Source organism: Spinacia oleracea, chromosome 6 (assembly GCF_020520425.1).
Source record: "Spinacia oleracea cultivar Varoflay chromosome 6, BTI_SOV_V1, whole genome shotgun sequence".
NCBI lineage: Eukaryota > Viridiplantae > Streptophyta > Magnoliopsida > Caryophyllales > Amaranthaceae > Spinacia > Spinacia oleracea.
In genome coordinates, this window is record NC_079492.1 from 3,002,497 (window position 1) to 3,024,019 (window position 21,523).

Genomic DNA, 21,523 nt, shown 5'->3' on the forward strand with positions numbered 1-21,523 from the left:
AATCCTAGATTAAATAGGACTTTATTAAAAACAAAATTTAAATAATAAATAAATAAATATATGATATTGAAATCAGAATCCTAACCTAGATAAGATTTTACAAAAATTATATTTTATTTTAAAAACATAAATAAATAGAGTTTTACTAGGAGATAAATACTCAAAGTCAAAGGTAAATCCCTAACAACTAGGAGTTTTAAAAGCCACGTCATTGACACTTAAAATTACCTTAAGACTAGGAATATTATAGGAAAATAAACTGACGTTATTTCTCATAAGTTCCGACAAGTTCCTTTTGGCACCGTGTTCCTTAATTATTCAAGTTTCTACATACTTACATGAATCCTAGAAAATAAACTCTTATTTTCTTCTTCATGCTTCATGATGCTCCAACTCAAGAGCCTCATGTTGATAGTTCCGCCTCTGGAACTTCTCCATGCTTGTTCCTACTCAGGAACTTTATACTCGTTGTTCCTCTTAGGTCTTGCTGAGGAACTGATCTGTTTGTGTTCCTTTGAAGAACTCTGTTGCTGCTTGGATACTTGATTTATTGACTTGAACTCTTCATGTTTGTTTCTTCATCAAACCTATATTTGTTTAGTATACATATTGGAACTCAAACATAGGTTAGTCGTTTGCTAGTTATCATCAAAACCATAAAGTCGGTGATGACAACCAATACAAGCAAGATGAAGAAAACTAAACTAATAAACAAGTATGCAGTAGTTAAGGAAACAAACTCTAAGTCTAATGGTACACTTATATAATTAGACTTCTCTTCTGAAGTTCCTTTCACTTCTAGAGTTCCTTTCAGGAACTTCACTTCTTCTTGTATATATTTTCAGAATCTTCCAACTAAATGATCTGTATTAACCGTCATTACTTGTTCATGCACATCTAAACAATACACACATTAGTTAGATAATAATCATTTGTTCATAATCATAAAAACACTATATTACTCAACAAGGTTGACCATCTGGTAACACAACCTGTTGATTACTCGATGTTTTGATATTTCTCAGAATTGAAATATCACCCGTCACATGACGTGAGGCCCCACTGTCAACAATCCATCGTAAATCAAGATTACCTTGCAACTTGTTTGGTGGTCGTGATAAGATGTCAACAATTTTCTGGACTTGCTCCTTCGTCACACCAACAAGCTCATGATTGGTTGTCGTCACTGCTCCCTGCGATCCGCCTCCACTCATCACAGTGGTTGTCGCCCCTGCTGTGGTATTACTCACGGCATTGGCGCGAGCAACACCACTGGTCGACGACGCTGCCCCACGAGCTCCTCTGCCTCCTCTAATCGACGTCCTGCCTCCTCGACCAGGCCCTCTACCACCTCGTTTCTTCTCATCCCACCATTCGGGAAAACCAATTAGCTGATAACAAGTTTCTTCCTCATGACCCTCACGATTGCAATGACCACAAAATCTGTCACTCGCATCTCCCGACCTCGATCGACCCTTAGTCTCGACTTTGAACGCCATGACACTCTCCTTACCTCTCGTTGCCTTGGCGCGCATGGTCTCGGTATTCATAACCGTCTGGTATGCCAACGGCGATCTTGCTAACAGTTGTGCACGAATGGCTTCATAGTGATCGTCTAGGCCAATTAAGAAATAGTGCAGACGATCTTCATCATGAATGTCCCCCACCTGCTTCGCTATGTTGCACGTGCAACCCGCACATATACACCTTAGAACTCGTGCATACTGTACGTACTCCTTCCATACCTTCGACAAGCGGCCATAGTACTCCATGACGCCCTCAGACGTGCCCTGCTTGCAGCCACTCAGAGCCATCTTAATATGGCAGACCCTAGTTCCCGACACGACGCAGTACCGCATCCTCAAATGACACCACAACTCGTGAGCAATATCAAAATCTTCCAGATTCGAACGCAAACTCTCGTCTATGGTGTTTGTGATCCAAGGCACCACCATCGAATTGACCGCAATCCAATGTTTCATCTTCGTTGCGTCCGTAATGGGTTCCTTCACAGAACCATCAAGAAATCCAAATTTGAATTTTGAAATCATCGAGCGACGAACGGCTTTGGCCCATTCATCGTAGTTCGATGCTCCTCTTAGTTTCACAGGGGTGATAACAATACATGGACCGTCGCCTGACCCGAGATAGTAGTCTAGGTCGACGGCGGCGGCGATGACCTTTGATGGTGCCTCCTCATCGGAACTCATGGTGAAACTTAAGGAATGGTTAACTCCTAATCTCGATACTCAACAAGCGAAGAAATTCGTGTTAGGTTATGATACATATGACAATTCATAAATCATGTGGAAAAACCATAAATCCAGGAAAACATATTATTTACACATAATCATTTAGCATAGTTTAGATGCATACTCTTTGTTGCGTGCCTTCCCTAGCTGCGCCCGAACCGAACAAGAACAAGTCTTTAGGACTCCAAGTGTCGTCCCTCCGTAGATAGTCCACAGCACGTCCGGATCCGCCTTAAGATTGACCAACTAGAATCTCCCTTAAGGTTCTACTTATTTTCGGCTAAATGGGCAAGAGTTATGGCTGATTTTGTGCTTAAAAATCCTAGCTTTGAATACTTGAAAACTTATGTATAAACAATGACCCTAGGCCCTTATTTATAGAGGTATGGAAAGAGAATTGGAATCCTATTAGGATACTCATTTATTTAATTAGAATCCTGCTAGGACTCTATTTAAATAAACTTTATCTAATAGGTTTAGGATTTAATCTTTTATTGAATCCCGATAGCTTTAGGATTCGCACACGAGCATCGCACGAGCACCGTACACCCGCGCAGGCCTTGCGGCCCACGCTGAGCGCACAGCGCTCGGCCCATGCTTCTGTCCGCGCGCGCCCATGGCTTCGGCTGGGCCTGGCTTGCGCTGGGCCTGGTCGAGGCTTTGGCGTGTGTTGGTGATGCGTGTGGCTTGCTGGGCGATGGCCTGGCTTCGTGTTGGGCCTTCGTCTAGCGAGCCTCGTCCGATGCTAATTCGTACGATACGCTTTCGATTAAATTCCCGATTCCGGAATTTATTTCCGATACGAACAATATTTAATATTTCCGATTCCGGAATTAATTTCCATTTCGAACAAATATTTAATATTTCCGTTTCCGGAATTATTTTCCGATTCCGATAATATTTCCGTTTCTGACAATATTTCCGTTTCCGGCAATATTTCCGATTCCGGCAATATTTCCATTTCCGATAATATTTCCCGATACGTACCATGTTTCCGTTTCCGGCAACATCTACGACTTGGATAATATTTATATTTCCGATACGATCCATATTTCCGTTTATGGCAATATCATCGTTTCCGGAGTATTCATTTCTTGCCTGTGACGATCTCAGCTCCCACTGAAACCAAGATCCGTCGATTCCGAATATCCATAGATGGAGTATTTAATGCCATTAAATACTTGATCCGTTTACGTACTATTTGTGTGACCCTACGGGTTCAGTCAAGAGTAAGCTGTGGATTAATATCATTAATTCCACTTGAACTGAAGCGACCTCTAGCTAGGCATTCAGCTCACTTGATCTCACTGAATTATTAACTTGTTAATTAATACTGAACCGCATTTATTAGACTTAACATTGAATGCATACTTGGACCAAGGGCATTATTTCCTTCAATTCGCTGTTCTCAATACTCGGCTACACTCTCTCAGATTATTGCGGAAAAAAAAACTAGGATTTTTAACCTAGGCTCTTGATACCATGTCAAATATTGTGTAATCTCGTATCATTCTCATTAATCACACACGTATATATAGTACAACTCAGTTACCTAAACCCTAGGTACACATTAGGTAACATACCATAGTTAGGACTCTACAGAATATTCACAGAATAATATCTAATATCTTAACATATCTTAACAACATCCCTAGCAATTATGGACAGTCCACAAAGGCTAAATAACTCAATTTTCTCCCATTAACTATTTGGGTTAAGCCTGTCAACGGATTCCTCTCTCCCTTTTTTCTTTTCTAGGATTTATTTTCTTGGCTGCTGTAGGCCGGAAATAGTATAATAAAATTAGATTATTTCCGACCATTTAATTCAGCTATTGTCTCTTACATTCAATTAATTTTCATCATATGTGCAGAGTTTGTCCTTGTTCGTTAGTCGTCATATGGTGAAGTTAGTTATACTCCGTAGTATATTTAGTTTGTCGTCCACACTCGTAGTGGATTTATGTAAAATTTGTTTGTTGGTAAAGTTTTATGTGGGATCGCAACAAATATGAAATTTTCGATTACAAAAAATATAGCTTTTATTGTATTTTACAATCACAACCGCTACTTTACCAAACACTCATATTAGTTACTCGCCACTTTGACATCTAACCGTTACCTGCTACTCCCTCTGTATATATTTAAGGGATACACTTGCCTTTTCCGGCCGTATTTATTTAAGAGATACACTTGCCATTTTTAGTAAGTTATCAACCCAACCATCTAATTAAATAATCTATCTACACCCCACCACCATCCTCACCCCTTAAAATGACATGGTCCCTACTTGTTTTACTTATTAAAATATCTACCCAACCCCACTTATTTTATTACTTTATTTCATTCAATTTTTCTTCTTAATAACCGTGCCCGACCAAGTGTATCTTTTAAATAAATACGGAGGGAGTACTATTGACCGCTACCCGCTATTTCAGCAGTTACCCGCTATTCAACTACTAAACGCTACCCGCTTACGCTAGTTTGGCCGAACAGGGCCTAAATGTTCCAACATTAAAATATAATTTTAAAACAAAAAAAAGCCAGAAAAAGTATGCCCAAACTCCTAAAGTTTGAAAATTTGCCAAAATATTTATGTTGCCCATACTTGGATTTCTTTATCATCTCTTAGCGGGGCTTGATCTGTTTAACTTGGACCCTATAGGCTATAGCTAACGGGGTCTTTGTCCATTGGGCCCTAACCCCTTCTACAAATGGGCCGGATTTGGTCCATTAAGAAAATGGCGGGCTTCGTCCAACTGCGCCAAATTTGTTTTAGACCAAAACCCATTCACATCATAGTGAGAAAGGCTTAGACCAGTCTCTCCGTTCACCGGCAACCGAAAAAAAGAAGCCGACAAACCAATTTTCTGGTTTCTCTCTCCTCCGCATCTCCGGCGTTTTCCCGGCGATGTTTCTTTCTCTTACCGTTTCCATTTTCTTAATTATTTGTATGAAATTGATGCAAAATGAAATGAGAAATTCTCGCGATCTTTCAATTAGGCGTTTTTTTTCCTTCGTCTGATTCAAGTTTGTTCGGACAATTTGAGTGTAGGAGGCGTCGAGGACGAACTTGAAGCTATTTTTACTGGTATTTAATCAAATTTGTTGATTATCGAATCGTGTTTTGATTTTATGTGAATCAAATTGATGCGAAATGCAATAAAATTGTTGTGAGTTTTGAAATTTAGGTTTTTATTTTTCGATTGAAATTTGTTTGTACAATTTGAATGTAGGAAGTATTGAGGACGGATTTGAAGCAAATTTCACAGGTAATGCTTGAAATAATCGGAAGGCATGACCAAGTTTTGATGATTTGCGAATCTTGATTTGATCTGATTCTCTTCTGGTTGATTTTGATAATGCAGCATCGATTACGTGAACTCTCTGGTTTTGCGAGCAGTTGACTGTTGCATTTTGTTCAGTGGGCGACAATGGTTTCGTTTGAGATGAATGACAGAAAAAGTGAGCAAAATTTAACTTTTACTTGATCTCTAGCGTATTGAAGTTTTGGTTGTGAAGAAAACTTGTTGACTAATTCGAACAAATTAATCAAGATTAACATTATCTTTGATTTGGTGTGAATTACTTTTTTTATGATTTGTTTTGAAGTTGCATGTTTTGGTGTGTTGATTTTCAAATATAAGTGGATGTTCCGAAAGTGAATTTTGGACTTTGTCTGGTTTTAGAAAGTTGATAGCCATTTCGAAATAACTTGAGTGACCTATAAGATAATTCTATGACATGAAGTACATTTAATTGTTTGACATAAAAAACAAGGATGTAGAGAGCTAGAATTTCTGTCCAAGGTTCTTTTCTTAAGTAACAAACAGATTAAGAATGAACAATTCGTGTATATTTCGGATCGGAATTGATTCATAAGAATCCAACTGGCAGCGAGATGATTTTGTTATGTTTTGTGTGGGCTATATCTTGAGTTACTGTTTCTTGAATTCTACTCTTCTCGAAAATTTAACTTAGTACTTCGGATTTACTTTCTTTTCCATCTAAGAACCTTACAAGTTTAAGCTTGCGCTTGTGAGCTTCTCTAACTAAGGTTTCTGGTATCCATTCTGTGTTCTATGCCTCTGTCTTTTTGGAATTGTAATCACTGATAAAAAAATCAAAATTTCCATAGAAAGATGGCCAGGAACCATACTAGCTGGCTGTGAGCTATATGTCATTCTTCATATATAATGGACACTTGGCTTGTGTTTGGCAATAGTTTTTGGTGTTCATTTTTGGGTCAAATGCTATTCAAATAGTGTTTGGCGAAGTAATGGTGAGTACTAGATTTAAGGGATTTGTAGTTTACAAATGCTTCCAAATTAGCTGTTAGTTTAACCACTTACATGTCTAACTGATAACATCTAACAACTTGTAAGAACAAACATAGCTAGTAGCTACTAAAATATGTATCAGCTATTATAAGAGCTAGTTTGGCAAACAGGCTTGTTTCGCGGCCATTAGTTATTCTTTCTTCAGATTTTTGTTTCTTTCAAAGTTTTTTGGGGGCCATACTTTATTTTTTTGAGGGAAAGCAGGCTTAGTGCATTAACTTAGGGACAAAATGTCCATCGTTACATACGGGTTAATCTCACAAGGACAATGATTACTCCACACTTGTTGTACTCCGAACGGCACTAAACGGGCTAGGTGATGAGCAACAAAGTTGCCCTCCCTTTTTACATGAGACCATGAAATGAAATCAAAATAAAGGCTTAAATAGAAAATGTCTTCCAAAATAGCATCCAAATCTGACAAATAGATGGCAGCCTTAGTTAATCTCTTGGTGAGGAGCTCACAATCACTTTCCAGAATCACTCGTGTGAGGCCAAAATTGCGAGCCAATTTCAGAGCAAGTAACATTGCTTTACCTTCAGCAGCTTCAGGTGCCAGAACCCCTAACTCTCCTGCACGCCGAAAACAGTACAGTACCACAGTGATCTCTTGCCACACCTAAGCCAATCCAGCCCTCCTCACGAAGAGATGCATCACAGTTTATTTTGATGAAGTTAATTGGAGGGGGCTGCCATTTCTTTGAGCCGGGGGAAGAGTTCCTGCAAATCGGGCCATACACATGAGAAGAGTATTGGTTATGGTCCTCAACAAGTCGTCAAACACGGTCTATAATTACTCCATGGGGGTACTTCCTTCCCATTAAAAACCTTTTCATTCCTTCTGTTCCATATTTGCCAAAGGAGTATAACTCCAGCTTGTTTCTTTTTTCCTTCAAGCTTCTTCCAGCTATCAACCCAGTCCAGCAGCTCTAGATCACTATAACCAGCTAACATAATCTCACACTACATAGCAGACCATAAATCTTTGACGCTGTGACATTCTATAAGGGCGTGATGGACAGATTCTGGCACGCCAACAGACCAAGGGCAACTATCTTCGACAGTCATATGGCGCCACTTAAGGTAAGCACGTGCTGGAAGAGTACCCGTACACAAGCGCCACATGAAGTGTTTTACCTTTGGTAGTACATCCAGATCAGACCTCCACCCACGCCTGATGAATGTGTCAAAATTGTGAGATTTTCCCAGCATGTAAGCATTTTTGACTGAGTACATACTATCCATGGAGTAAGCCTACGTCAAACAATCCTCCGGACATCGCTCGCTCAAGGGAATTGACATTATACACTTAACATCTCGTTCATTGAAATGGGAAGTAAGCAAATCAAAGTTCCATTCTTGACAACCAGGAGCTAGTAGATCACTAACCTTTGAGAGGTGGTCAATATGGTCTGTAGTAATGCGGCTACCTTGATCATCCGCCACCATGGATCCTCCCAAATGTCCACTTTATCACCCTTACCAATCCTCCATATCAGGCGGACAGACCCTCTTTCACCAGAGCCTTCGAGGACCAGATGCTCTTCCAAGAGTAACTACACCCCAAGCCAAGAGAGGCATCAAGAAAGGATCGCCGCAGGTAGTACTTAGCACGCATAACCCTTCCAAGTAAAGACTCTGGAGCATTAATCAACCTCCATGCTTGTTTGCCTAGGAGAGCGTCATTAAAAACAACCATGTCTCTAAAACCCACACCACCAAGACACTTTAAGGAGCAAAGGTCATCCCAACTCTTCCAATGAACCTTCCTACCGGAGCTTGAATTTCCTCACCAAAACCGAGCCACCATTGAGTGAAAATCGTTAATAATGCCAATAGGGAGCTTATAGATGCCCATCAGGTAAGTCGGGATCGCTTGGATGACTGATTTAATCAAGACTTCCTTGCCGGCTCTCGAGAGAAGTTTCTTCTTCGATCCTTGCACTTTTTTCCATACACGGTCCTTTAAAGCCGCAAACACATATTTTTTAGATTTCCCGATGATGGTAGGGATACCTAAATATTTTTCGTGCATGTCCACTAACCTCATGTTTAGAATGTCCAGCATACTGCCTTGATGAGAAGGACACACTCCTTTACTAAAAGACACATCACTTTTGCCGTAGTTTATTTTTTGTCCGGAAGCCGCTTTGTATAGTTTGAGAATATCAACTATTTTAGAGCATTCATGTGAGTTTGCTTTGTATTGAATCTAAAGTCGGTGCTGTCGTTTAAAAGAAAAATTAATATTATCAATAACTTTGTATGATGTATGCATTTCACTTTTTGTTGTACCATTTATCTCAAATGGTGATATATTTTATCACTGAGATATGACAAAAAATTGTAAGGGTTATGACTGTTATCTCTTTGTATGCAGAAGATTTCTGACCATGTTTTTGCTGTTATCTGATTGAAAACAGAGATTGGGTTAGGCTTGACTGGTTTTTGTGTCTTTTTCACCTTCCTCGGAGTCGTGTTCCTGTTTGACAAAGCATTACTTGCAATGGGGAAATGTAGTTTTCTTGATCTTATCATCATCTCAATTTTTTTCATCCTATCTTTTAGTAATTGTTCTCACTCCCAACTCTGTTTCTCTTTATGATTTCTTTGCTCAGATCCTCTTCCTGTCTGGGTTGGCACTGACCATTGGACTGACATCCACTTTGCAGTTTTTCATGAAGCCCCAAAATTATAAGGCATACATCTCTTAAATACTCTTGCCACCTTTTTTTATTCATGTCATGCATATTTAGGTGTTTTCGGAGTATATTGCTATTTATCGATGGTGCTCAGGGAACAATCTCTTTTGGTGCTGGCTTCTTCTTTGTTCTGATAGGTGGCCGATAATAGGCATGATATTGGAATCTTATGGATTCCTAGTACTCTTCAGGTCTATAGTTACTCTTGTTTAGATGTGTTGCACTCTTACTTGTATATGGTGTTTCCTGTTACTGAGGACTGGCTGTTCTGCGCAGTGGCTTTTGGCCTACATTGTCAGTTTTTGTCCAGAGGATATTCCAGCAGCCATATATCAGATTGGTATGTGTATCATTTTTTTTGTCACAGTTTTTTATTTATTTTTATGGCTATTTTTTTTTCTGGTAAAATTAAGCAATTATGTTAATACCAAAAAGAGCAAATACATGAGAATTGGTTACCGAGTCCCTCCGTACACACTGAGTACCCAAAAACAAACAGAACCCTACAAACTCCTATGAACACAAACAACCACAAAAGTCACCCCAAACAGCTGTGTTAAGCAAACTAGTCTTGATGAAGTCCACTGAATCAGTTGAGATCTCCAGACTTCCATTTCAGACTAATCAACCTTGGATTTGCTAACAGACATCGGCCTTAACCGTCTTAATTATCTTTTCTGGCATCACAACAGAATTGTTCCAGTATGTGTTATTCCTGGAATTCCGGATGTGGTAAACAAAGGCCGCTGGAACAGCAAAAGCCACCTTCCGTTTAATTGCAGAATTTCTCACTCTTTCCCACTTTTCCCAGCAGTTCTGGACCCCAATACAATCACACAAACTCTTGTAACACATTGTACTATAAAGACATTGAAACATCAAATGAGGAACGCTCTCCTCTGCTGCCCCACAAAATAAGCAGCATGCCTCCGAGCAGACCCCGATTTTCCTAAATTTATTCCTTGTTCTTAACTTCCCTAATGCAGTCATCCAAGAAATGAAAGAATGTTTAGGAACATTGAATCTGTTCCAGACCTAACAGTTCCACTCACTGTTACCTGATTTGCTAATATGAGACTGGGTACGGGATCGCAATTCGCTACCTACATTGCCAAGTTAGACCAAAATTGTACGATTTTCATGTTATAATTCGCCTTTTCGGTTCGCGGTTCGTGGGGTAATTAGAGAATTAGGTAACGCTGGTTCCACTGGATTCTAGTTCGGTCCCCTCTCAGCCATTTAGACACATTAGAAATGGAATGACGGCTACCTATATTACACCACCCTTGCTAGATGCACCCCTCTTTAAGCTCTTCTTTTGTGTGACAGATTCACTACAAGAAAATCATACAAATTTAGACGGATTTGATTCGACGCTTTTGCGAAGCGTCGCTATAAATGTGTGGGGGAATTTTTTTATTTACGTATTTAGACGCTTTTAAAGGTCGAAGCATATATAGACTCGTAAAACCGTCACTATGTTGCAAAATAAACACGTGTATCCTTCCTGTCCTTCCATTGTCCCGCTAATCTAAAAATTTAAGCATAAATTATTCTAAAATCCCGCTTTTCACAGTACTTTCCATTTCCACCTCCCACGAATTCCTGAACGGTTGACAATTCAACCTCAACATCTAGTATAGACTAAAGAGGAGAGAGAGAATATACTCCGTAAATAACAATGGCGTGATTTGTCTCAAGGTCTTTCCTCAACGCTACCGGATCTCCTTCCATCCAACGTTACACCGCCTCCCTTCGCCGCTGCTCCCAATTTCCGTCTGCAATTCTCACCGCCACTATTTCACGAACCCTAGGTACCGATTTATCCTTTCATTTTCCAATTCACTTATTTCCCCATAAATTTTTAATTGAATTCATGTATGAATGTCAAAATCGTTCAGCAACCTTGACGTATTGGGATGGGCTTTATTGCTAAAACCGATGCCAAGAAGTTTCGCAGGTTTGATTTATTACTATTTTGCCTAAATTTGTATGATTTGACTTTCTTTTCTAAAATTTATAACATTTTTTGAGACAATTCAACAGAATTTTTTTGATTCTCGGTTAATTGTTAATTTTCGTTGTTTTATTACTCTGTATAATCGATCTGGGCTTGTTTGTAGGTAATTTATGTCGTATGTTGGTCAGGGAAATTCAGCTTTTTTTTTCTGCAATTAGGGACCTTCTTCTATCACTTACAAGTCTCTTGAGTTGTCTAAGTCTTAGTTTTAGCATGGACAATTTGGTGTTTATCATTATTTTACAGCTTTCTTGTCTTGGTTGCCTTATCTTCTTGTTCACAAGTTTCCTTTTTTTCTTTCCCATTGTTATTTTTTTATCCTTTTAATCGAAGGACCTGAACTTTAGCCAATGGTATCGTAATTTAGTAGTAGATGTTCTGTTAAATCAGGATCCAATAGTAAAAATGGTTGAATTAATTAGAACTGTCCTTATTGAATCACTTAATGCCATATATAAAAAGAATGGTTTGTTGTTGTCGCATATGAATTTTCCATTACCACATTGGTTGGTTGTCTTATTCCACCAAAGAATCACTTCTCTGGAGCTTAAGGTTAGCAGTTAAAACTGTTTCCAGAAAAATGCTCGTCTATGCCAATACCTATTCCTATATGCTGACAGTTGAGTCGTTGACTTCCACTAGATTCTACTGCTGGCCACTGGCTGCTGGGCACTAGTAGTATCTGGTATAGTACTTAAGTTACACCAAGGGAAAGGTTGCTTTGTGTCGCGTATGCTTTTACTGTATTAATGTGTTTTATCTATTCATTATGATTCATAATAAGATATGTTAATTTGGCTAAGAATTCTGGTGGCACAGTCCTTCCAATTAGTGCCGCACATTAGCAAAAAATTCTCCGCCACCAAATAACAGTCGTAGTAATTGCAGCATTACGTTTACTCTCCCCCATCCCCTCCTCACACTTTGATCTGTTGTGACTACCAAAGAGCTTGCTTGACAGTCCACTGGACATCTTGAATTCTTGTTTAACGTTAAAAGATGATGCTAGGAAGTTGTTTTGTTACAAAATATTGTTTTATTTCAGTTTGATTAGATCGATTACAAGTATTATTATGTAAGACAGATCGAGTGTAGCGTAGTCTTGGAAACATATATTTAAAGTGAAACAAATTTTGGGGAATAATGCAGGGATACAAAAGCTGGCAGCCAAAGAGAAAGTGCAAAATTAAGAATGTCTGTCAGATTCTATGCGGGAATCACCAAACTCATGTAAGATTGACTACTTTTTAATGTTTACATGATAATTAATGTATCCATGAATATTTTTAGAAGTCTTGCTGTGTAACATAAGTTTGTAGGTCCTTGAAAACATTGTTATACCGGTGATTTTGTTGGTTTTCGTATGTGTTCCGTAATCTAGAGAAAGAATCAAAAGGGATATTTAAAAATAATTTATATGGTTGAGAAAGTATTTCTTGATGATGCTCTAGTTTAAAAATCACAGAACATAGTGAGATTGCAACAGTATGTTTCCCTTTTCAATTTCTCCTCAATCCCTCAAATCCATTTCACAGTTTTCCAGATTGTTAGATTGGATTTCACTCTGCATTTTTCTCTTTCCGTACCTTGACTCTCTTTTTTATTTATTTAAGGTTTAAACCTTAGCAAGTTTCCATCATTTTAAACCAACTCTGTTGTATGCAATTTCAAGTCTTCGAAAAGTTTGTTGTAGTTGTTTCTTGTTTTTGGAGGGAGGCGATTATTTCCTACTTTCTTATACATGCTATCATTATTTGTTAACTTGTTAGGTTCTGGTTTTGGATCTTCAGTGCCTGGAAGCATGATTCTTAGAAAATTTAAATCATGAGCAGTTGATGCCAAGGTACCCTAGCATGGTTCTTTTCTTAGCAATTGATTTAGTCAATATTTTAGCTGAAAATATATGGATGATGTATAAGTGAGTATTAGTTGAAACTATATGGATGATGTACTAGTGAGCATTAGTCGATACTATATGGATGATGTACTAGTGCGCATTTGTTTTTCAGGAAGTTTTCTCGACATAAATTTATTTTGTATAGAAAAGTCTTGGCTATTCTGAAAATTGGGCAAAGTTTCTGAATAAGCATTAATCTTTAGAGAGAGAACTTGATAGCATTCTTCGGTTCTTCCATATGTAGGTCATATATTTTATTCAGTTGTGAAGTTGATGGCCTTTTACTGATTTCAGACATTTTTATTCAAGCAGGCTTGTATTTGTGCTTTAACGAGCAGAACAAAAGAACTCTTCTTAGGTCACATAGCGAGTGAAAGAAACGCCAGTGAAGGGGGACATGGCGAGTTCTGCTGTCAAAAGTTGAGTATTATTATTTTGTTTATAATAGACTTGTATATTTTAGAAATTATGGTGTTACTCCTTAAAGTTTTGAATATGTTTCTGATACAAAGCTGTAATTGGCAGGTAAATGTCGTTAAAGGTCTGAAGATGTACGAAAAAATATTTACTGATCAAGAGCTTTCTGAATGATTTCGTGAATGAGCTCCCAGTTGCTGGACAAAATGGAGAACTCTTAGGTATTGTTTATACAAACTTCTCTTTTTTCTGCACTCTTACAGTTTTCTACAGAATCATAAAGCAATTACTAAGATCTAATAGTGTCTTTGTTGTGGCTAAATGTGATTTCACCCTTCCAATCTTCTCCTGCCTCTGTAAAAAAACTTGCTTACCTCTATATTGATCACATGTTTCGGATTGTATTATCATTAGCATTGATTTCTGATATCTCTAAAGCCTCTTGTGTGTTCTGATCACGCGTTGTTCCAAAGGTGGTTTGGCAAATAGGTGCTGTCATTAGCGTAACATGTTTTTTTATTTGATATAATATCTTAGCTGCCCCATGATTTCCATTGCTGATAGGATGATCTTGTCCTTAGGAAACTAAACTAAATCTTTAGAAGCCTGAAAGTAGAAATGTTATAGCAGTTTTTTTACTTGTTTGGGTGCTAAGGAGTTCTTTTAAATGCAGGTGAAACATACATTGTGTTCAACAAACAGATGAAGGCTAACTAAAGGGAGCAGATTTAGCTTGGTGTTCCAATATTTGGACAAATAAAAGATGACACAACCCCTCAGCAGCAAAAGAGTAAGAATGAGATTTAATTTACATACATTTTCTTACTAAGTAGCAGTCCTAAACTCTGCATCTAATATCGAACATATACCAGCTTTTCATCATAGCCTTATTGATCATCTCGTTATGTGGCAAGTATTAACAGAGAATAGAAAACCTAATGGTCACATCATAACTTTTTTGATGAGGTAAATTTTCTCAATTTTTTTCGCATATGTTCCAGATACACTGTGGTACACAATGACTGAAATTATATCTCAAAAGAATTGGTCATTGTTCTTAATATATCTGCTTTTTAGGGAGAGTATCTGGGGGAGGTTTAATTTCTTTCATTGTGTCATTTTTAGTCGTAAGACTGAATATTTAACAATAATGTAAATACAATTTTCTTTTTGACGAGTCTGTGACTAGGATAGAATGATCGTAAAGAGAACCTTGACCTTTTGTGGTACTAGATACCAGATAACATGCATATGAGGTGTAAGGAAAAAAATGTTCACGAGGAGTAGAGTTTTCATAGGGGGGAAGGGTGATTTGGCTTTTTAACGTTTCCTCCTTCACTGAACTCCTTAACTGAGAACAAGTTGTAACGTTGCCTCTTATTTATACCCCTTAAACTTTCTTATTGTCTATGGCTTTGGATGTTTGCTCCCTCTTGATAGGTGGGTTCGTGAGGGGATTATTGAAGAGAAACTTGCAACGGACTTGAATTCTTTTCAACTGGAGGTAAATTCTTTTGATTGTTTTCAATGTACTGGGAATTTAATCGTCTATATGCAAAAATACTTTTTGAGGTAAAATTCAAGGGTGCATATCGTCGTACTAATCTCATATCCATCATATGGCTTTGAAATATCTTATAGAACAATGAAAGCCTTCGAGTCGGACAAACAAAGCTTTCACAATTGTCATTTTGTAGCGTGGATCAAGAAATGCAATATTAGAAAACTTTGCAAGTACATATCATCACAGTACTCGTTCAAGACGTTGAGCATTTTACTGTGTCATTAGACTCAAAAATACATTAGAAATGGAAGACTCTAGCTTAGCTTCTTCTTATAGTTCATTAGCACTGAAGTTGGAATTTTTAAGTAATTTCTATTGTTGGGTTGTGGATAAATGCAGTCTGGTTCCTTTCTCTGAACTATTACTACTGCATTATATTTGTTGTGACTTTGTTGATTTAGCTGTCTGGGATTTGTTCTCCTTTTTCTGCTGCGGGGTTGTGTTGTTTAGTTTCTGGTATGTGTAGGTAAAAGGTTGTCTTTTACTTGTTTCCCTTCTTTTCGGCTCTGCTTGGTTCTGCTCAACAACAATGTGTTGAGAGTTATTGGTGGTGTTTTGACTTTTGACTAGTAATAAGGTTGTAGTAGTGTTGCAAAGGTTCTGATTTTGGCTTGAATTTTTAGCGCTTAGGCCCTAGGTACTACTTTGGTTCTGTTGTTTGTTATTTTGTTTAACTTTTTCAGATAGCTTTCTTTTTTCGATGGTTGTTTGTTGTTTGCTTAAGGTTGTAAATCGCTTTTTGGTTATTAGATTGCTTATTTACCAAAAAAATATATTTGACTTATTAAATTTTCTTTGCAGGTTATTTATGATTCAAGTGGTAATAGTATAATGTATATCAAGAGATCAACAAGTTATGTTGAAGCTAAGCTAGCATGGTGATAGGATTTACTCTAAAAAAAGGATTCTAGGAAGTTGTTTTTATTTCAGTATATTGTATTTATTTTAGTTTGATTAGAAAATGTAAATTAATGCAGGAATTAATGATTATTATCACCTTTTGTAATTAAATTATTGATAAATATAAATTAGAGTTGTTTTATGAATTTAGAACATTATATTTAAATTTGATTGCACATTCGTTTGTGCTCAATATATATTTTTAGAGATGAATGCATGGTTTTTGATCACTATATTATGAAAAATGGGGGGAAGTTATGTTTGGCGGTGACGCAGCAAACTACGCAACATACCGTCGAAATTTGGTACAAAGTAAAGCGCGAAATAGAAGGAAATTGTGACGCTTTTCTGTGTCTAAATATTTCAGCCCAGTTATATGACAAATAGTGGCAAAGTAAAGCGTCGAGATTGGCGAAAATAGTGACGCCTGAAACCGTCGGTAAATATCGGCTGTAAAAATATCGACGCTTTCTGGAAGCGTCGATATACCAAATTTCGGCTCTTTGTTTCGTCCATATGTTACCAGAAAAGCGTCACTTATTGCCGTGTTTTTTTGTAGTGATTCTCTTCCAGCTTCAGCTCGCTTCTCTAGGTGGAATGTAGTCCCACCAATCCTGGTCCTTTAAATACACATTATGAATCCATTTGACCCCAAAAAAGTCAGCTTTCGTTGCTACTTGCCAGACCCAAAAAAAGTCAGCTTTTATTGCTACTTGCCAAACATATCTCCCTTTAGCTGCTTGGTTCCAAACCACACAATCTCTCACACCCAATCCACCACACTTCTTTGATCTGCACCCCCAATCCCATGCTATTTGGGGGAGGGGACCCTTAGAGAGACAAGGCCAACTGGCTGATTTTAGCTATGAAAAATACCTGAGCCGAATATGTGTGACTACTCATGAGGACATGATTAACCAAAATGGTTCTAGCTGCATATGAAAGGTGCCGACTTGTCACAGATGGCCTCCCACACCCTCGCACACAGCAACATGCACGGCTATGGGCATCGCTACACTAGGCGATGCACCATTGGACAAAGCAACAAGGGTGTTGCGCACCACCGGACAACATGGTGCATGTTCAGGGGAATAGGCCGATCGGGGAACCAAACGACATCTAAATGGGCTCAAACTTGGGGTCCCACGTATTTTGGGCCAATAAAGATGATAGTCGGGTCAAATTTTGGGTTTGAGGCCCGGAAATATGGGCTGGTGAAGCACCATTCTCGGTTGTGCACAGGAAGGTTCTAGAATGCTCCAGAAGGGTTTTGGACATTCTAGCTTGGTTGGTTCTTGAAGGTTCTAGCTTGGGTGATTCTAGAACCTTGCTGTACATATTAGGGAAGATGTTTCTAGACTGGCGCTCCCCAAGGCGATGCACTTGGACTAATATAGCCTTTCCCTAGTAATTCCTCAAGTTGACCTTTTAACTCACTCATTTCCGCCGGAGCCATCCGGTATGGGGCTTTCGAGATAGGTGCAGTTTCGGGTAATAGGTCTACGGTAAAGTCAATTGGTCGATTGGGCGGCATTTCCGGGATCTCCTCCGGAAACACGTCCAAGAACTCACTTACCACTGCAATGTCCTCTGGTTGCTCTTTCATCACATGTTCTAAGTCTCTTACATTGCATAAGAAAACGGGGTTCTCCTTATGTACTAACTTCACGATCGAGCTCCATTGCCGTGATGATTCCTACACTTCTAGGTTTCCCAAAACGGCGATATGATACAACCTTTCCTAGACTAGACTTCAGGTGGATCTTCTGCTTCTCACAGTCAATATTGGCTTTGAACATCGCTAACCAATCCATCCCCAAAATCACATCTAAATCTCCTAACTCAAACTCAATTAGGCTAGACAAGAATATGGTCTTGGATATGGTTAAAGGTACATTTCTATGGATCTTAGTGCACTTCACAATCTCACCGGTTGGTATCACTATGGGTACTTCAATTCTTTCGGGTTCTTCCAGCTCTAACTTCTCTAAGATACCCTTCGATATAAATGAATAAGTCGCACCAGAATCAAATAGTACTTTAACTAAAATGAAGTTGATAGAAAAAGTACCAGCTATGACGTCAGACTAGTTTTCAGCTCCTTGCATAGTGATTACATTCAGCTTTCCCTAGGCAACTCCTTTGTTATGGCTACCTCCATTGGCATTTCCATTGGTATTTCGGTTCCCATTATGCTGATAGTTTCCCCCAGGCTTTCCATTACTCTGGCCATTATTGCCATTGTTACCATTCTGGTAACCCTTTTGGTTTCCACCATTGTTTCCTCCATTCCGGTTCTGGTTATTCCGGTTGTTGTTCTGGCGGTTGCCTTGGCTGGGTTTCCCATTCTTGGCCCAACACTCAAATTCTCTATGGCCTAATTTCTCACAGAACCTACAGACAACCTGGCTTCCATTACAGTCCCATCCTGGGTGATTATTATGGCAACGTTTACACTCATAGACTCTCGTTCCATTCCCTGCAGACTGGTTCTTATCTCCATTGTTGTTGGGGAAATTGTTTCTGTTCCCACCATGATTTCCCTTGAACTGGAAATGATTATTTCCCTTGTTTCTCTTAAAGTTCCCTTGATTCTATTGGCCACCACCTTGGTTTTGGTTACCAACATCCTTCCTCTTTCACCAGTTCCATTCTTCCTTTACTGCTGACCATACAAATGGGCAACGTTCCCGTACAGGGTGTCAAGAGATGTAAAGGTCTCTCCAGTAAGCATCAATTGTAAATCCATAGTTAGTCCACTCTCAAATCTCTGAGCCCTAAGCTCCTCCGTTGCCACCACTTCAGGTGCAAATCTAGATAGCTCTATGAACTTGGAATAGTATTCAGTTACAGACCTCTTTTCCATCCCCAACTCGATGAAAATCTTGGGCTTTCTACTTCTTCAGATATGGTGGTTAAAACTTGTTTCTCAAGGCTACTTTGAATGATTTCCATCCAAATCCAGGTGTAGCTCTTAAAGCGTTCTCACACCTTTGCCACCACAAATCAGCTTCTCCCCTAAGGTAATACACAACACTATTAACCCTAAGGTTTTTTGGGCAATTCACAGCTAGGATAAGTTATCGAACTCCCTTAGCCAGTTCTCAAGTACGGTTGGATCTACTTCCCCTTGATACAAAGGAGGCTTACTCTGTGCCACCTTCTTAAACATCTCACCAGCTGGATCAAGTCCCTGATTATTCCTATTCTGTGCTAAGTTCTGCACTACTTCAGCTAGTTGCCTAACCACATCAGCAATCCCTTGGGTAGTCATTTCAAGGGCGGACGAAAAAGGAGAGAGGGAGGAGAGAGAAAATTCAGAAATTAAAGTTTGGGGATCTCATGAAGGGGAGGGGTATTTATAGGTTCTCAACCATTCATGGGCTAAGTTTTAGGGTTTAAGGTTGGGCTTGCTTACGGGCTTGTTTAATATTAATTCCTTGCAAGCTTTGTTGGGTTTGGTCATGGAATTTAACTGGGCTTTGATTAATTTAAATTCGTTTTCAAAATACGACCCAACAAATCCCGATTAAATAAATTCGTTGAATTTATTTAATAAAAATACGGTTTTCGAAATTAATTAACAATTAAATTAATTAGAATAAAAACACATTTAATTCTCATTAAATGAAATTAAATTCATAAAAGTACTTTATAAATATAACAAAATATTTTATAAATATAATAAAATATATTTATAAATACAGAAAAATACGAGGTATTACACCTGAAGGTTGGCGACCTAGTACTCAGAAACGCCGCCGCAGTCCAGAAAGGAAGGATCCATGGGAAACTCTCAGCAACCTGGGAGGGACCATACATCATCCATTATGAAAAGAGGGCCGACACTTTTATGCTTAAGCAGTTAGATGGAACAATCTTGAAGAACCATTGGAATGCCGATGTTCTCAAGAAATATTTTGTATGATCTTACCCTCTTTGTAATCCAAGTAAGTTTTTTAATGAGAAGAGGAAAGCCCTTGGCACTGACAGGCTAAATCGCACTCCTATCAAAGATAAACCTAACGTTCACCAACTAAAAATATAGCAAGGGAAGCAGGGATCGTATCCACAGGGAAACATGCGTTCTTTCTACTATTAAGAGGCTAATCTAGACTACTGGTAACAAGAGTTGGATTGGTTTGTGTATTAAACTAAAACAAGTAATCAAATCGGAAAATAACAATATTAAGGGAATCTAGGGCAGCGGTTCACCATAAATGCAGACCGGGATTGGACAACAGACAATAACAATCAATTAACAATCATAACTAGGAAAACATGCATCTCTCGAATCTTATGAATTCCTTAAGATAAAACAACTAGCAGGCTCTCGCTATGTACTAGAAATAATTCCTATCTAATAGCCACAGACCAAAAACATCAGATTTATACCTCTCGGCGCATGATCTAAGGTTAATCAAAGTCAAATCAAAATAGTCCGGCCGAACAGAATTGACGAGCAATAATAATAAGCCGACACCATACTATACATATCTTTCATGCCGACACCATAAAATACTCGTTTAACATCATGCTCAATACCCATATCATGAAGTGATTTTTGACATATAAAACGAGTAGGGGTTATCTCCCTCTTTTTGAGGTGGATGAATCGGTCTCGTTGCCACTCCGTAGCAAAAATGACATCCGGGAAGTCCTCATCGGCTTCGAATTGGGGCGGCGGAGGTGGTGGTGTCGGCTCCCGAGCTAGGCTTGTAGAAGCCTCATGTTGGTTTCTTGGTTGCATGGTGCAACTCCTCCTTGGTCGGCTAGTCATGGTTAAAAAATCTGAATTTTTGGTGATTTTTGAGGTTTTGGTGAAATTTGGGGGTGTGGTGGAGAGTGGAGGAAATTGAAATTGGTTAGGTGTAGGTTGTAGAGGATGATGAGATGGTGATTTTGATGTAAAGAGTGTTGAATTTGGTGGAGAATTGAGGGAGATATGAAGGTTGGAAGTTTTAAGGAGGTTGGGGTTTAATGGAGGAAGAGAGAGAAAGGGAGGTTGAAGATGAAGAAAAGAATGAGGAGAGTGAAGAGCTCGTGCTTATTTGTCGCTGATTCGCTGCTGCCCGATCGGGCGATTTTTCACCCTTTTGCTTCTATCTGCGCGCGCCCGATCGGGCGCACCACGCCCGATCCGGATCGGGCGATTCGCGAACCCATATTTCGTCGACTTCTCTCAGCCCAGAATCCTTCCCTGGCCTTGAAACGACGTCATCAACAACCGCCCGATCGGGCGGAATATCGCCCGATCGGGCGATTCACTCGCCATTGGAGTCGATCGGGCAACCTTCGCCCGGTCGGGCGAATTTCAACGTTTTCTCTAAAACCGACACGCGCCCGATCGGGCGCACCTCGCCCGATCCTGGTCGAGCGAAATGCAGACTGCTCCGTTTCAGCTTTAATTCTACTTTTTGCGAACTTGGAGC

The 21,523-nt window shown here is 39.0% G+C and overlaps 1 long non-coding RNA gene across 10 annotated transcripts; it reads left to right on the top strand.

Annotated features, from left to right (window-relative positions):
* The first annotated feature begins 5,052 nt into the window (after positions 1-5,052).
* LOC110792538 (uncharacterized) lies at positions 5,053-16,237 on the top strand. 10 transcript variants are annotated; one of them, XR_008922726.1, is made up of 13 exons: positions 5,055-5,342; positions 5,488-5,523; positions 5,620-5,716; positions 9,570-9,633; positions 10,870-11,107; positions 11,195-11,253; positions 12,463-12,543; positions 13,083-13,156; positions 13,523-13,629; positions 13,736-13,848; positions 14,301-14,417; positions 14,500-15,131; positions 15,993-16,237. It is a non-coding gene; the product is annotated as an uncharacterized lncRNA (long non-coding RNA). The 10 variants fall into 10 exon arrangements; XR_008922722.1 differs by having other exon boundaries at positions 5,108-5,124; positions 5,307-5,342; positions 13,523-13,848; XR_008922719.1 differs by having other exon boundaries at positions 5,053-5,342; positions 13,523-13,848; positions 15,068-15,131.
* The last annotated feature ends 5,286 nt before the right edge of the window (positions 16,238-21,523 follow it).